This window comes from Phyllostomus discolor, chromosome X, assembly GCF_004126475.2.
Source record: "Phyllostomus discolor isolate MPI-MPIP mPhyDis1 chromosome X, mPhyDis1.pri.v3, whole genome shotgun sequence".
Taxonomy (NCBI): Eukaryota; Metazoa; Chordata; class Mammalia; order Chiroptera; family Phyllostomidae; genus Phyllostomus; species Phyllostomus discolor.
Window position 1 is genome coordinate 6693944 of NC_050198.1, and position 17640 is coordinate 6711583.

General features: G+C 37.9%; 1 protein-coding gene and 1 pseudogene across 4 annotated transcripts in view; both read left to right on the forward strand.

The window, feature by feature from the left end:
* Positions 1 to 17640, forward strand: part of CDKL5 (cyclin dependent kinase like 5) — a 171775-nt gene that overhangs the window by 65426 nt on the left and 88709 nt on the right. The gene's annotated exons all lie outside the window — the stretch shown is intronic.
* On the forward strand, positions 2035 to 6959 carry LOC118498597 (annotated as a pseudogene).

Below are 17640 nucleotides of genomic sequence, written 5' to 3' on the forward strand. Positions count from 1 at the left end.
GGGACTGTTTACTCCTGGCTGCACCTAACCATGGAGGTATTTCAAACTGTTTAATTTCCCCTTAAACTTACCCAAAAGGGAGAAGATTTTTGTAAGATCTTCACCTTGGGTGTGTTTTAAAATTGTTACTTTTCTTTTCCTCTCACCCGAAAGGAGAGGAGAGCATTCTTGGATTTTTACAGTCAGAACCTGGTGAGGTTCCTGGAGGTAAAGCCACAAGAGTGTGGAGGCCCTCATAAGATTGGACCCCTAGGAGTTCTTACTTGCAAGCCTTTGTCAAAATTATTGTGTAAGTTTTCTTACTAGTGGTTACTCTATCACTTTCTGCTTTAGGTAAGCTGTTCTTGGATGTGAGTCTCTGTATTTGCCTCTCTCCAGAGTTCAGGAATTCAATTTGCCATACGTCCTCAATTCTCTGATAAGTTGTAAGGACAGGAGTGACAATATCTAGGTACTTTCCATGTTGGAGCTGAAATACAAAGTCTTATATTTATATTTTAAAATTGGAAATATCTTGTCCGGTTTAAAAATAATGTTCAGCAAGAGGCTTTTAAGTTCCCTATGAAACATTTGCTTAGCTGAGATGACTCATTCTCAGTTATTTTCATCCCCTTGAATCTCAGATCTATGTATTTTCAAAGTGCTTAGTAAGAACTTTTTCAGAACAAAATATATGAAAAATTTGAGAATTTCATGTAGTTCATAAAATGCTAATAACTATCCTAAATTAACCAGAATTATGATTTTCTAACCCTCTGCCTTCTCTCCCACTGCACTATTTTTTTTGTTGTTGTTTTATCAGATACCGACTATCAACTATGCTAAAGAAGTTTGGGGAAAATAAAGAATTATTTCTTTAACCTTCACTTATTATTTTATCCCACTTATTTCCAAAGAAGTAACTCAGTTTTCTAAGACACTTAGAAATCTCTAGAGACTAAACACTGTTTACATTTGAAAAACTAATAAGAATAAATGTCTAACTTATGTTGCCAATGGTTAGTTTTCAGTTAACCTTGAAGAATGTAGTAATTATAAACTATAGGTCTCGGTGACTTTAGCTTAATAGTATTATTTTCAGAATCTGTGTGATAGAGGACAATTTGGCTCAACTGTGTTACTTAAGCAACCGAAAAATACTGTATGTACTTTAAAGCATTATAATTTAATTACTTACTAAAATATTGCAATTGGGGAGACTTCAGTTCTTACCCTTGGAGAGCAGTTATAATCAACCTCGGGAGATGGAGACATTGTAAATTACATTAACCTTGCCCCACTTGATGTTTCATTTTAAGTTTTATTTTTTTCACTGAATCTGTGAGGAACAGCCATAAAGATGAGAAAAATTAGCTGAATGGCATTTAAGATTGCTTATTAGTTGGCAAATTCACGTTATGTTTATTGAAGAAATATTTTCATGTTTTAATTTTTCTAATTGTTTAAAATTAGTATCTTTAGGAATTAAAGATTATTTTGAAGAGGGAGAATTAAAATATTAAATGTTATAAATATCTTAGTATACTAAATAAAGTTTGTTTTAAAAAGTGATGACTTGATGCTGTATTGAAAGGGTTTGGTTGAAAGTAATTATTTTTTGCCACGTAATCAGTTAGCTGCAGTTCGTTTTAAGGTAAGATACATTTGTCTAGCATAATCTGAATTGGAAGCAGAAAACTTTCCCCAGGCTTTTTGCTTAGAGACATTTTCTTACAAAGAAATAGGACTATTGGGACGAAATAGGGAAGGAAGAGCAGGTCTTCAGTAGTGGCACAGTTATGTGTTGTACCAGGTTCTACCTACCCTCAGCAGATTGGTGGGTGGTATCAGTGTTGCTCTTATAGAAATTAAAAAAGAGTGTGGGCTGCGAACCAAAGTATCGCAGGTTCGATCCCCAGCCAGGGCACATACCTGGGTTGCAGGCCACAGCCCCCAGCAACCCGCACATTGATGTTTCTCTTTCTCTCTCTTTCTCCCTCCCTTCCCTCTCTAAAAATAAATATAAATAAATAAATCTATTTAAAAAAGAAAAAGAAAAAGCTCTGGATATATTGTAATGATATCCTCAAAGAAACCCAGAAATGAACACAATACATCGGTATTGTAGTCTTAACCATAAAGCTTCCGTGTGCTAACAATTCAACTAAAGATAATGGTCCACATTCAGTAAGTGTTTTTAATTTGAGGCTCCTGTTGGTTAGGGACCTGACTTCCAACTTCAGATAAAAAGGGAGCAGGAGCTCCTTTTTTTTGTTGTTGTTGTTGTTGTTGTTGTTGTTCTGATCTTGCTACTTCCCACTAAGTTGGATTGCAGCTACCCTTCCAAAATTCTCCTTTATTCACAACAGCTTTCAGGACCACAGCATCAATATTGATCACCTATTCCCTCCTTTAGAGAGAATCAGGACCAGTCCCACAATTCTTGACATCCTCTTTTACTTTTTGTCACCTCGCTGGCTGCACATTCACGCAGAATCCTTATCCTTGCACCACTCTGTTCATCTCTCAACCACATCGCGTCCCCTAGAGATCATGAACTTCCATTAATAATTTCTCTGTGGCCTTAATCTTGCCTCATCCTCACAGTATATTCTGGCTTTCTGCCTCTGGGCTCCTCTGTTGTTGCCAAGCAGATGTCTGAGGTAGCCCCCTCTGGCACCAGTCCGCTACTTCTGCCTAACTCCTTGGTAACCATGCTGCCTGCCTTTGAGCTCCTTGAGTACAGTGATTTCTTCCCTCTTCAAATTTTTGACCATGCTACTTCCTTTACATGCAGCAGTTTTACAGTCTTTGCTTGGCTGACACTATACAGACTGCTCTGGGTGCCTTTGTGTTAATCTCTGTTGGTGCCTATTTGTTTCCTTCTTGAGACTTATTTACATATGCATTTGTATATTCACTTACTCACTTAGCCTTTTTCATTGATTCTAAGATATGTATTTCCCCCCACATTTTTGAAATTGGGGCACATGTTACACTGGATGCTTTGATTGCTTTTTGAGTGGTAAGTAAAATAATCATTTATCTTACAGTCAGTCATGCCTTAGATGGAATGAAATACTGTGTTTAATTATCTTTCCCCCAGTTGATTATGAGTTGCATGGGAATTCTGTTTTACTCACTAGTAGGAACTAGTGTCCAGTACAGTACCTGGCACCTAGGTAGACACTGAGTAAATATTGCCTGAATGAATATCATCATGTGTTTGGAAGATGATGGCCCTAATATATCTGAAGATGAATCAGTTAGTACATACATGAGTTTTTAATTCAGTTTCTGTGTTTGAGTCTTTATCTTTGGAGATTTTTTTATTTAGTACTCTGAAAGAGACATTTAGATGTATCTATTTTGTTCCCCCCCTTTATATAACTTGTGCCATTATCAATATATGTGCACCCTTATTTAAGAGTGTTTATTCACCATGTATGAAAATGAATCCACATAAGCTTTTATCAGTTATCAACAGTTGTCTTTCGTTAAGGGGAAGAATGAAGAAGGATACGACAGAATAGCAGACTTACAAACTTTAGACAGTTTTGAGTGCTTGAACTTGCTTTTTCATTTTACTTCATCCTCCAAGGACTTGTGCAGTAACTGGTGTGCCTCCTTCACTCTAAGTGAAAGAACAGCAAACAGGTAACATGAGTGACCAGAGTGCCTTAGGCCAACTCCTAAACAGGGTTCAAGCTCACTCTACCACTGGAAGGAAAGTGTGGCTCTCAGTTCTTTCCATTTTCTGAATCCTGCTACTCAGGACAGCGGCTGGGCTGGCCTACAATGATGAGTATTTTGCCTTTCATTGACTTGACAGCCTCATCATGAAAATGTCTGCTATGATAAGTCCTTCCTGATCTCTGGCGTGTACTTCTGGATTTTGTAGATCATATTTGGGTCTGTCCCCACACTTTTGTATGTAGCAAATGTGTTCTATGTGGTGCAAGAGGAAAAGAAGTTGAACACAAAAAGGGAGGAACTCAAAGTTGCCCAAAGCGAAGGTGTCAATGTGGAAATGCACTTGCAGGAAAAGGAAATCAAGAAGTTCAAGTTTGGCATTGAAGAACATGGCAGGGTGACGATGAGAGGGACCTGCTGTGAACCTAAACCATTAGTATCTTCTTCAAGTCTGTCTTGGAGGTGTCCTTCCTGCTGGTCCATGGGTTCAGGCTGAAAGCAGTTTACACTTGCAAACGGGATCCAAACTTGCATGGGACTCAAACTTGCCTGCATCAGGTGGACTGCTTCCTTTCTTATGCTGCAGAGAAAAGCATTGGTCCTCTTCATGCTGGTGGTGTCCTTGGTGTCTCTGAAACATCATCAAACTATTCTCCATCTTATTCAAGGGTATTAAGGACCATGTGAAGGATCTGGAGAGCGAGACTTACCACAATACATCTGGTCAGCTAAGCCCCTCCAACTCTTCCTCTCTCTACCACCTCCACTCTCAGGGAAAAGCTGGTTCCTGGGGACAGAAACAGTTCTTCCTGCCGCAGTTATAACAAACAAGGAAGTGAGCCAAACAGTGCTAATTATAGCACATAGCAAGACTGAATGGGGCAGGCAGGAAGCACCATCTCTTAATTCAGATGCACAGGCTTTTGATGTCCCTCATGAGAAGCAGAATTCTTTAAAAAAGAGAGAAAAAAAAACCTAGCTACTAGGCATTAGCCATTGTAGACCAGTAGCCATTTTGCAGAGCCAACAGTCATGCCAGCAGCAGTGTAATGACCTAGAGATCTATCTAGACACATGCTTGAAAGCATTGCAATTCTGCTCAATTGTTAAAGAAAAGGAAGGTGCAGTAGAAAATGTGCTTTTGTTCCAATGGAGGTGGTACTGTTGTTAAACTGCCAGGGTTCTTTTGGGATGCCTGGGATAGGAGGGTGGAGAGAATGATTAAAAAAGGTACATGTTGGTATTTAAAGTGGTTGACTCAAAGAATTTACATTCTAAATAAAACTTATATGAGGTGATGCATAAGTAAGGCCTTTTTTTCCCTCCCATACTCCCTTAGAAAGGTTCAGTGTATTTGAAAGTGATAGATATTTGCCATGTAGTGGTGCAAACAGATGCAGTATAAACTCATGAACATAGATTTTAAAATAACATACATACACTCTTCAAATTTGAACCTTTTCATGGATTTGTGGTGTGGGCCCAAATGATGTTTCTGTTATATAATTCCTACTGTGACAGTAAAGCACCCTTTCTTTCCCTAATCAGCCCCCTCCAAATGTTTCCCATTACGGATACTGGTTCTGTTTGTTATGATCTTTTTCTATTTTGTGGAAAGATGTCACGAATGATTTCCTTCTCTGAAATGTAATCATTGATGCTTGAATGATAGAATTTAGTACAGCAAACAGTGCTCACGATGTGAGAAAATTTGAAGAAATACTTAGAGCTGTACTATTAAATGTTCTTACATGAATGTTATAGTAACTAATAGGTCTTGGCTTTATTTTACTTAATAAACCCTACTTAACAATATTTCAGAACTTGTATTCTGAGTTTGGTAGTTTGTATTTTGGGATGACCAACATTTTTGTTGTTGAAAGAGGTTTGAATATAGCCCATGTAACTAATTTGTTTGAAATATATACTAAAAAAATCTATCATTTCTTCAGATGCCTTTTTATAATCTCTTCACAGATAATTGCGAAAATCCTGAGCTTCATACTTTGTTATTGCATGAGAGCTACATAAGCAGTTTTGTACAATGAGAGATACTAATTTAACATTTCACATTAAGCTGTCATGTTCAGCTTTATTGCAGGCAGTGTAGACCTAGTCCATCATATATTCTAGAGAGTGTTTTTATTCAATCAAGTTTTAAGAGAGCAACCCACATGTTTGCCTCCTCCGAGTACTTTTGGCTGCACTGATCTTCCCTAGGTATATCTTAATCTAAGCCAAATATACTAGAATCAAATTTGTAGAAATGGAATTGTGATTATGTTACAGAAGGTTTTAGTATTGGCATCTTTAATTATATGCAGCAGGGTCACATATATACCCACTTCTTCTAGGTGTGCAAAAAATGTGGCTTCTTTTTTTTTCTTTTTACTTGATCTACTCTTTATCAGAAGCTTCCACCAACCCCACAGGGCACTGGAGAGAGAAGACAGGGACAGCTTAAACCTGTTAATCCACAACATCCTTTTCTGACAGTTTAAATAGTCTCATTTGGAAAACCGTGTCTCTTTGTTTAATGGAATCTTTCAAATATCCATCTCACAAGACTTTATGAGGAATAATCACAATTATACTAAAGGAGGTGTGTTTCTTTGGGACACTGCAAAATTTCTGAAACTTTGGAATCGTATTGGACACTGCTTCCTTCACTTCCTCTTTCACACTCATTTTCACATGTTGCTTATTTTCTTTAAAATTTTAATCTTGAGATAATTATTGATTCACATGCAAGTTGAGTAAATTACCTTCTATTCCTTGTTTGCCGGAGAGTTTTTGAAATCACAAATGATGAATTTTGACCAATTCTTTTACCGTATCAGTTGATATGATCATATGATTTTCCTTCTTCTCCTTGTTGATATGGTTTTCAGATGTTGAATCAGCCTTTGCATACCTGGAATAAATCCAACTTGGTAATTATGTCTAGTTATTTTTTATATATCACTGGATCTGATTGGCTAATATTTTATTGAGAATTTTTGTGTCTGAGGTCATGAGAAATATCATTCTATAGTTTCTGTTTGTTTGTTTTTTTGTGCTGTTTTTGTCTGGTTTTGATATAAGTGTTTGGTAGAATTCTCCAGTGAACTTGTCTGAACCTGAAGCCTTAATTTATTGGAAACTTGTAAATTGCAAATTAAATTTACTTAATAATTATATGACTATTTAAGTTGTTTAATTCATCTTGGTTAAGTTTGTCTAGTTTGTTATTTTCTTTTTTTTATTGTTGTTCAAGTATAATTGTCTCCATTTTTACCCCACCACACCCACCCATCTCACCCATCCCCACCTTCCACCCTTGATCCTATCCTCCTTTGGCTTTGTCCATGTGTCCTTTATATATGTTCTTTGATGGCCCTTCCTCTATTATCCCTCTCCCCCTTCCTCTCTGGTAACTGTCAGTTTGTTCTTTATTTCAATGTCTTGGTTATATTTTGCTTGCTTGCTTGTTTTGTTGATTAGTTTCCACTTATAGCTGAGATCATATGGTATTTCTCTTTCACTGCCTAGCTTATTTCACTTAGCATAATGCTCTCCATCTCCATCCATGCTGTTGCAAAGGGTAGAAGGTCCTTTTTCTCTGCTGCATAGTACTCCATTGTGTAAATGTACCATAGTTTTTTCATACACTCATTTACTGATGGGCACTTAGGTTGCTTCCAGCACTTGGCTATTGTAAATTGTGCTGCTATGAACATTGGGATGCATAGGTTCTTTTGAATTGGTGTTAAATTTGCCCATTTCTTCTAAGTTATCAAATTTATGAGTGTAAAGTTTATAATATTTCCTTATTCTTTTAATGGCTACAGAATTGTAGGGATCTCCCCTGTTTCATTGCTGATATTGATTATTTTTATCCTCTCTCGTAGTTTTATCAGTCTTGCTAGAGGTCATCAATTTTATCAGTCTTTTTGCAGAACAAGCTTTTGCTCCATTGATTTTTCTCAATTGTTTTCCTGTTTGAGAGTTCATTGATTTCTGCTTTTATGTTCATTACTTCCTTCCATTTTGCTTTGGTTTGTTTTCTTTTTGTAGTATTGAGGTAAGAACTAAAATTATTGATTTGAGATCTTTCCTCATTTCTAAGTATGCATTTAGTGCTATATATGTCTCTCAGTACTGCTTTAGCTGCATCCCACATATTTTGGTATAATGTATTTTCATTAAGTTCTATGAAATTAAAATTTCCTTTGAGACTTCCTCTTTGTATGATGGCTGCTTTGAAATCCTTGTCAGATAATTCTTATACCTCTGTATTAGCCTCTCTTGATAGTCTTTTCTCATTGATGTTGAAGTTTTCCTGGTTCTTCATATGATGTGATTTTCTATTGAAACCTGGACATTTTGGATATTATATCAGTAGAGTTTGGATCTTACTTAATCTTTTGTTTTAGCTGCCTTCTTTGACATTGCTCTGGTAAGGGGGGAGATGCCCAGTGGGGATGGTAAATTCATTTGCCTCATTCCACATCTGTTGACACCCACTGGGGAGCAGCTCCTTGTTACTGGGTATGGGTAGGAACTCAGTTCCCAACTTGTCCTCTGCTGACCACTCTGGTTAGGAGGGGCATAAGTGTCTTGTTACTGCTCTTCAGTGGCCTCCACTGAAACTAACTTGACACAGGGGCTTGGACATACTCCCCACTTCTGCCTTTGCTAGTGTGATTGGAGCCAAAATTTCCAGTGTTTCATTTGGTTGGAGTAGAGGTATTATTGTTTATAAATCTTCCATTTTGTTACACTGCTCCTTTCCTGGCTTTTGTTGGGGCTATTTTGTCTGTGCCTATGGGTGTTTCTGGATTGCTTGTTGAAGTAGTTTTATTAGGGTTGCTTTAAAAACCTTGTCAGATAATTCCAACATCTGACTCATCTTGGTGTTAATATCCCTTGTCTTTTCTCATTCAAGTTTTGACTTTCATGGTCCTTGGTATAATGAGTGATTTTTAAATTGTATCTTGGTCACTTTGGATATTATGAGACTTTGGATTCTTTTCAGTTCCCAGGCCAGCACTCAGTCCACTGAGCCACACCAGCCAGGGTGAGATTTGGATTCTTTTACTCTTCTTTGTTTGACAGATAGCCTCCCTGTTGACAGCTGGGTGGATGTGTACGTTCAGCCTCCCACTGGATCCCCCGACAGCACCTCTGCAGATACGCTGCTCTTACTCCCACTGCCTCCTTGTAGACCGGCGGTATGGATGTGCAGCTCCTCACTTGGCCCTGCTAACACCTTCCCAGTGAAAGTGGATCACTGATTCATACTGTCTTGTTGCCTCTGCTCCATCCTGCACACATTATGCTGGCAGAGGAGCCAGAGTACAGTTCTCTGCTATGGGTGAGGGTAGGGTGAGCCATGGAAGATCAGCTTCTGACTGGACCCACCAACATCACAGGTTGAGAATAAGCATACTACCTGCTTCTGCCAGGTAGGGGATGGAAAATTAGCTCCCTGCTCAGCCCCACTGGAAGAGTTGGAGCTGCTGCAAGCTTCCTCTGAAAGACTGCCCCCTTAGCCACACTGAAATCTCAGTGGGAAGTTGGTGCAGTTTTCCCATTGATGTTTGCCTGGAGTAGGGTGAGTGTTGCCTAGAAGATTTTCTGTTGTTAGCCCATCTTTTCCTGGTCTTTTGGCTGTGGGAACAGACTTTTCTTGGCACTTTTTTTACATTGAGTTGGCCAAAAAGTCTGTTACTTTTTTCCGTACAGTATCTCTGGTAGTGCTTAGTTGTCTTTAACTTCATCAGAAATAATTTTGTTCGATTGTATTGTGATAGCTGTCACATCAGCCTGCATCTAAAAAAGACATCAAAATTGCTGAATTTTTGTGCAGTCATTTAGTATTGAAGATGGAAGAAAATATATAACATTTTCAGCACATTACGCTTTATTATTTCCAGAAAAGTAAAAACATTATTGAAACACCAAAAAAAGATTTGTGCAGTGTATGGAGAAGGTTCTGTGGCTGAGTGAATGTGTCAAAAGTGGTTTGCGAAGTTTCTTGGTACTATTGACATTTAGACCAAGCAATTCTTTGCTGTGGAGCTCTCTTATGCATTGGAAGGTGTTTAGTAGCACCCCTGGCCTCTACCCACTAGAAACCAATAGCGGAAGACAGCCAACCTACTCAAATATCCAAATCAGTGAAGTTACTGGTACAAATTAAAAATGTATCTTTTATTTTATGGAAAAAACGCAATGGACTTTTTGACCAGCCTGATACTTGCCTCTTGTCAGTTCCAGGTTGGTGGCTTCTGTAGCACCCTATCAGGAATACATGGGAGACAATGAGTAAACCTGGGGAACTCACTGCCTTAGTGTTCCTGAAGTCCTGATGTCCCTAAGGCACAGGTGGCAAACAGAAGGCCTGTGGGCCAAATCCGGCCCTCCACCTTGTTTTATCCAGCCCAGCATCTTGTTTCTACCCAGCGGCAGCACTGAGCTCTCACTTAACTGTTAAGGAGTAGTTATATCTATACAGTCCTAAAGTTACATTCCGCCCTTTGAAGGCAACCAAGGGGCTGATGTGCCCCCTCCCCCTGCAGTGAAAATGAGTTTGATACCCATGCCCTAAAGCAATTGCCTTCTTCTTACCTACTGTGTCTTCCTATTTTTGTTTGGGTGTTATATACAGGGGGTTTTAGTTTTAAGAGGAAGGATCTGGGAGGAATGGGGTTACTCAATCTTTACCAAAATTGGAAGTCTCCATGTATGTGAAAATTCTGTAAATAACCATTTATGATAATAGCATCAGTTCATTCTTCAAATATACCATGTATCAGGCACTGTGATTGACCCCCAGGGATTATAGATAGAACTAAAACATAGTCCTTACTTTCAAAGACTCCACAGTGTTGGTAGATGTCAAAGACCTGGGAAGTAGATTTTAATTTGTCCGAGGACACTCAAGTAGAAAACACAATTCTTTATTTTAGAAATAGAACTAAATCCAGCTCCATAACACCTGGCTTGTGGTATTATTGGAAATCCTTTGCTTCCTATTGACTGATAATAAGCCTCATTCTGTTTATGAGGTACCAGGCACATGGGGAAGGGGCCTAGCCCTTAAAGCCTTTGTTGTTACCATGGTTACCATTGCTTGTTACTCAGGGTACCATTAAACCTTTTACCAAGAGCTGCTTTTTAGGGGTTGTTGTTTCCCTGGCCCCAGCTCTGTAAGCTGTGGTGCTTAATGATCAGACTGGAATAATCTCTTGAAGGACCGCCAGTGTCCAGAGGTACCGTGCTTTTTCAGGGCAAATGTTTATTTTTTTTTTTATTTAAAATGTGGAATCAAGTTTCATTTATATACATATTCTGTATACTTGGTAGTATAATCTAACAGTTTGTTCTATTCATAAACATTGTTGAATAGAACATTGTTGCCATCTTAGGGAATAAGGTTTAATTTCTCTTTTTCAAAAGTGTATTTTATTGATTATGCTATTACAGTTTTTCCAATTTCCCCCTTTATCCCTCCTCCGCCCTACACCCCTCAGCCCTCCAGCATTCCCCCCCTTAGCTCCTGTCCATGAGTTGTACATATAAGTTCTTTGAGTTCTCTGTTTCCTATACCATTTTTTACCTCTCCCCATCTATTTTATGCCTACCAATTATACTTCTTCTTCCCTGTACCTTCCCCCCCTATTCCTCCCCTCCCATCTCTTCAGGTCATCCATTAATTTGCATTTTTAGACCATTGACTCTTCCTTTTAAATTAAGTTTATTGCAGTGACATTGGTTGATAAAATTATATAAGTTCCTACCATTGGTTCTTAAATTTTCACAGGCACTTACTATGTGATTTATCTGAAGCAGTTATCTTTTTCAAGTTACAGTACATTGCTTTATCATCCATGCCTGTTTAAATACATTCTTTGTTGAAAGCAATTTTAAATCAGTTATAGAAAAACTTAAAGCTACATTTTCTTGACACATCTTAGAGTTAGTCTTTGAGGATGTATTTCCAGGGTTTAAATTTAAATTTTCTGTTCTTTGTTCACTATTGAACACATTTTAAGTCCAATGATTGTCTGATTGAGGTTGTTGATTGCCCGCATTTAGCATTCCTAATTAATGCTATTTGTCTTAATTACTGGATCACTAGAAGTGGAATTTTCATTTTCTCATTATCTACTCATTGTTATAAAATAAGGGCAAAATGAAATAAAATTGTGACACAGTTGCAGACATGATAGTTAATATTACTAAACTGAAATGCTGTCTGGCAGGCATCATTACCATGTACCCTTCAAAATATCTATTCATTCGCTGGCATTCCGCAGTCTGAGTTGGGTGGTTTGAGAGCTTTTGTATATAATATCCAAAAGTCTGGGTTACATGAAAAACAAACATATTTCAACTTTATATGATCTATTAAATATGGAGCTAAATTGTTTTGAAAGTTTACCTATCTCTTTCTGTTGAAAAGAGTTGATTGCTCTGCCAGGGTGGGTTAGTGAAGATTGGTTTTTGGATGCCTCATTTTTCATTGTGATAGCTGCATTTTATTTTTTGAACATTTTATTAATTACCTAATCTATATTACTAACATAAGGTAGTAAATTTCTACTAGTCTATAACTGTGGGGTGAATTATTTTCTTTTTTTAAATTTAATTTTTTAAAATTAATTGTTCAGTTACAGTTGTCCTCATTTTCCCCCCATTACTCTCACCCATCCTACCATCCCCCATCTTCCACATTCAACCCTCCCCCCAGTTTGTCTTTGTCCATGAGTCCTTTATACATGTTCCTTGACTCTTCCCCTTCTTTTCTCCGTTGTCCCCCCTTCCCCCACTCTGGTCACTATCAATTTGTTCTTTATTTCCATGTCTCTGTTTTGCTTGCATGTTTGTTGATTAGGTTCTACTTATAGGTGAGATCATATGGTATTTGTCTTTCACTGCCTGGCTTATTTCACTTAGCATAATATTCTCCAGTTCCATCCATGCTGTTGTGATTCATTTTAAATTCTCTTTATTGAGGCATAATTTACATACAAGAATGTACCTTCTTATATACAATAAGATGTACCCATTTTAAGTGCACATTTCTATATGAACTGGTATCCTTCTTTATAGTTACATCCTTTGACATTATCAGCCAGTGTCCCCTCAGGTTGATATTGATCCACTAACAGTTATACTGGGCCGTATCAGAAGTACTTACAGCCCTGGTTGGCGTGGCTCAGTGGATGGAGCATGGACCTGTGAACCAAGTGGTCACCAGTTTGAATCCTAGTCAGGGCACGTGCCTGGGTTCCGGGGCAGATCCCTAGTAGGGGGCACATGAGAGGCAACCCCACATTGATATTTCTTTCCCTCTCTTTCCCTTCCCTTCTCTCTAAAAATAAATAAACAAAATCTTTTTTAAAAAAGGACTTACAAAGGCTTTCTGGGTGTGTGGGTTTGTCTACATTATCAACTAAATTGCTCTAGACATTTATGTTTTTTTTTATTCTTATATTTGTGACACGCAAATGCCAGACATCTAGCTGCCCCCAAGTCTCCCAGCCTCTTCTAATGTTCAAATAAAAATATTTCAAGTAAAGTCTGTGGGCATTCCAGTGGTGTCCTTAAGGATGTGGCTCACATTTTCAGGAGAGCCTATCCCTTGGATTTTTCTCTCCCTACCAAACTCTTGTTTTTACATCTTACCTCTAGGGGCTCTTATGTCTGTTCCACATCAAGCTAAGTTTTACCGCTTTTCCTCCATTTCCCCAAAGTGCTGCTAGTACAGAATGCCTGCATGTTTATAGCATGCTTGCACTGAGGATTTAGCGCCCATGTGACTGCACTGTAAGCAACAAATGTTAGATATTGGTAGTTAATGTGACACTTCTGTTTTCATATTTTGCCAGGCTAGAGAAAAGCTTACTAGTTTTGTCACAGGATGGAATAGAAGTGACAATGAATGTTGGTAGGAATGCAGACTGGTGCAGCCACTGTGGAAAACAGTATGGAATTTCCTCAGAAAACTAAAAATGGAACTGCCATTTGACCCAGCAATTCCACTGCTGGGATTATATCCTAAGAACCCTGAAACACCAATCCAAAAGAACCTATGCACCCCAATGTTCATAGCAGCACAATTTACAATATCCAAGTGCTGGAAGCAACCTAGGTGCCCATCAGTAAATGACTGGATCAAAAATCTATGGTACATTTACACAATGGAATACTATGCTGCAGAGAGAATGAAGGAGCTCCTACCCTTTGTGATAGTATGAATGGAACTGGAAAGCATTATGCTAAGTGAAATAAGCCAGATGGTGAGGGACAAATACCATATGATCTCACTTTAAATGGAACCTAATCAACAACAACAAAAAAAGCAAACAAAATATAACCAGAGATATTGAAATTAAGAACATTCTGAGAGTAATCAGAAGGGATGTGGGAGGGAATAATGGGGGGAAGGGTTTACAGGAACAACTATAAAGGACACATGGACAAAACCAAGGTGAGGGGTTGGAAGCAAGGGAGGGAGGGAGGTTCGACTGGGATGGGGGGAGTCGTGGGGGATGAATGCAGAAAACTGTAATTCAATAACAATAAAATAATTTTAAAAACTTCTTATATATATTTATAAAAAAGAAGGGACGGTGAAGGAGAACAGTCCTTGTTTCAGATGGAGAAAGAAATGAATAATTTTTTAAGTTAGTAAGTCTTCTGGTATAACTTGGTAAACATTGGCAATTTATTAACTACAACCATTTTATAGTAATGCCATGGAAGAAATATTTAACAGAAAGAAAGCAATATTGATTTTGTGGTACATTTTTAAGATCTGCAGGAGGCTAGGGTAGCCAAGTAGCAAAAGAGGTATTTAATCAAGGAAGTATAATTCCTTCTGAACTTTGAGAGCTAATTCAAATCCTACCTACTATAGGACTTCTGGAGAGGGCCAGATGAAGTTTTGAAGGATTGTATGTTTCTTTCATTATCTTCATTTTTTTGTAACTTTCTAAAAAAAGATGAACACATCTATTTTAATGTGTCTCCTAATGATAAACTGTCCTTAAGAAATTTAAATGTGTGTATTTGTATTTTGTGTGTGTGTGTGTTTTTTAATTCCTTGTAGATCAAGGAATGTCTTTTTTTTTTCCTTTTTAAAATTAGGGTAGGAAAAGGTGTTTCTCTATTAAGCTGGGGTGGACCTAACTAGTAAATGATGTCCTAAAAGAAGGCTGACCTGGGCCAGCAGGATGTAAGTTTTGGATTGGTAATGAAGTACAGTGAGATATTTGCACTGGATTTTTTTCTCTCTCTCACTCAGCACACTTTGGGCCGGTCATACATTTATTCCTTACCCACTTTGCTTGCAATCCAGCAATAGAATCAGACTTTTATTAAGTGGTCATATAAATATGTAAGGGTTTCATTTTAATAAAAGTTATGAAGAAGAGGTGCTTGCTAAGAGAGCATATGGGGCTTCAGGCCTAGTCATGGGGGTGTGGGAAGGCTCCCTTCAGGAAGTGAGGACTGAGCTAAGACCTGGGGGGTAAAGTAGAATTTAATGGAGCAAGAGAGGGCAAAGCTTTTAGGAGAAAAGGTAACAGGCCCTATGGCAAGAGAGGTCATGGGGATGGTGGGGCTCAGCAAGCAAGGGAGACCTGGGGAGAGAAGGCTGGAGAGCATCCTAGTGGTCCCTGGACAGATCTTGCTGACCACATGAAGGAGCTTTGACATAATCTTTATAGCAGGGGAGTTTGGGGAGAGTTTGGGGATGGTGGGGCACTGAAATCAATTTATGTTACCAAATGAAGAGACTGGTTGCTGAGTGGTGGACATATTAGATGGGTTAGGAGGCCAGGTAGCATACCAGGTGGGAATACCAAGGCCTCTAACTGGGGTTGGTAGTGTTTAGTAGAGAAGAACACTGGAAGAGTTTTGAAAGAGATCTGATTGATTGACCAAATTGAAAGTGATTTAGGAGGCAAACATCAACTGCTCTCAGTGATGGACTGGATGGATTTGGGGTGCAGACAAGGAAGATGTCAAGAGTGATTCTACATTTTTGACTAGCATTCATGAAATAATGGGGACAGGAGATGGGACCAGGTTCAGAGAGGGAAGATGAAAAAATAGAGATTCTACCTAAATATCTTATAGTCTTTTACTGCCATTTTACATTTCAATAAAGATTTGTGGAGTTCAGATTTAGCCCAGAGGGAGTAGAAAGGATTTGATGTTCTAATGGCAATAAATTAGAAAATAGATTTTTCTTCCCTATGAGTTTTATTACTGACTTAGCTTGGAGGCACTTGTTTTCTACATGATTTTGTCTTTGTAAGATCCTACATCCTACATCTTCCTTTTTTGGCTCCATCCTCTCTCCTGTTCTTCATTATATATTTATTTTTCTAAGACTCCTTTTTTTAGAGGCTGAGCATGAAGTAAGTTCATTATGAGTTTTCCTTGCAGTCCTTTTTAAAATATAAGGGTTTTCTTGAAGTACTCTCAACATACACATTATGAACACATTAGATTTGGCACCAGTATTCTACTGGTATACCTGTGACAGTATCCAGATAGTGTGAACCTTTGTGACAGTTTTTCCTGCTATTGTTGTAGACTTTGTTTGACTTTGCTAAATTGTTTTTGGCCACATTCAGTGGATTTTTAACAAAAGAGTAAATGTTTTTTATATACCTTTTGGTATATTTCACTATGTAATGTTTTAAAGGAGCTATTTTACAAAAGTTATTATAGAAGTACTTGCTGTTATAATGAGATGAATATAGACATTTTAGTTCTGTGATTAATAGCTTTAGTAATTTTGAAGGACTAATCCTTCAATTATATCATTTGCAACTGAAATTTCTTCTCATAATATATTAGTCTTTTCAAAAATCTTTACCTGTTCTCCTCAACAAGTGGTCACTCTCTCTTTTAAGGGGGAGTGTTTATAGTAGAATACCAAAAAACCATTAAAATGAATAAACTAGACCAACATTTTTCAACATCAGCACTTTAGACATTTGGGGCTGGGTTATTCTTTGTTGTGGGTGCTGTCCTGTGCACTGTAGGATGTTTACTCGTATCCCTGGCCTCAACATTCTAATTGCCAGGAGACAACCAAAAATGTCTCCAGACTTTGCCAGATGTCCCTGGGGGGAAGGGGGACCACAGTTGTCCCTGGTATAGTACCACTGAACTAGATTTATGTTTAAATCTCAGATACATAATGCCATTCTTTAAATGCTGTTGCTAGAAGATGCATACAATAACATGCTAGTTACATGATTTTCAGTGTACAAAACAGCAATAAAATTGCTTATGGGCAAAGTCATTTGTAGTAATAAAAATGTACATGGGAATGGTACATGCCATCTTCAGGATAGAAGTTACCTCTGGGGAGAGAAGGAATGGGGATGAACAAAGGTATATTTATGACATTTTACATTTCAGAAAGAGGTCAGAAGCAAATAAAACAACATATTATCAACCTAAATCTAAGAGGTGTATGCTTTTTCTGTATATTTACATGATCCATCTATTTTGAACTCCTATGGCATATCGTATAATAGTTGTTGTACTTTTAACTATTGTCCTAAATTTTAACTTGCTATCGTGCATTATTGCCCACCAGGGTGCAACCATCTGTGTATATGAGGTGCTTCATTTACTCCTGTCAAACCTAGGATGTCACATACAACCTCACATAAAGCAAGGGCCCAATGGACAATTCTTACCTGACTGACTGAAATACTCTTTGTCTTTGCTATAGATTGTTTCCTCCCTGATTTTGTCTGAATTACTTAAATTTAGTAGTTGATCTAACTTTTAGGATTGGCAGACTGGTGGTTTACAAGTAATAAATAATACAAGTCAAGGAAAGATCTAAGGGATTTCTTGGTAAACAACCTAGTTTTTATCATTGCATGTCCTGGATAATGTTTTGTATTTCTATCATGCTTGGCAAACACATATTAGCCCCATTGTACC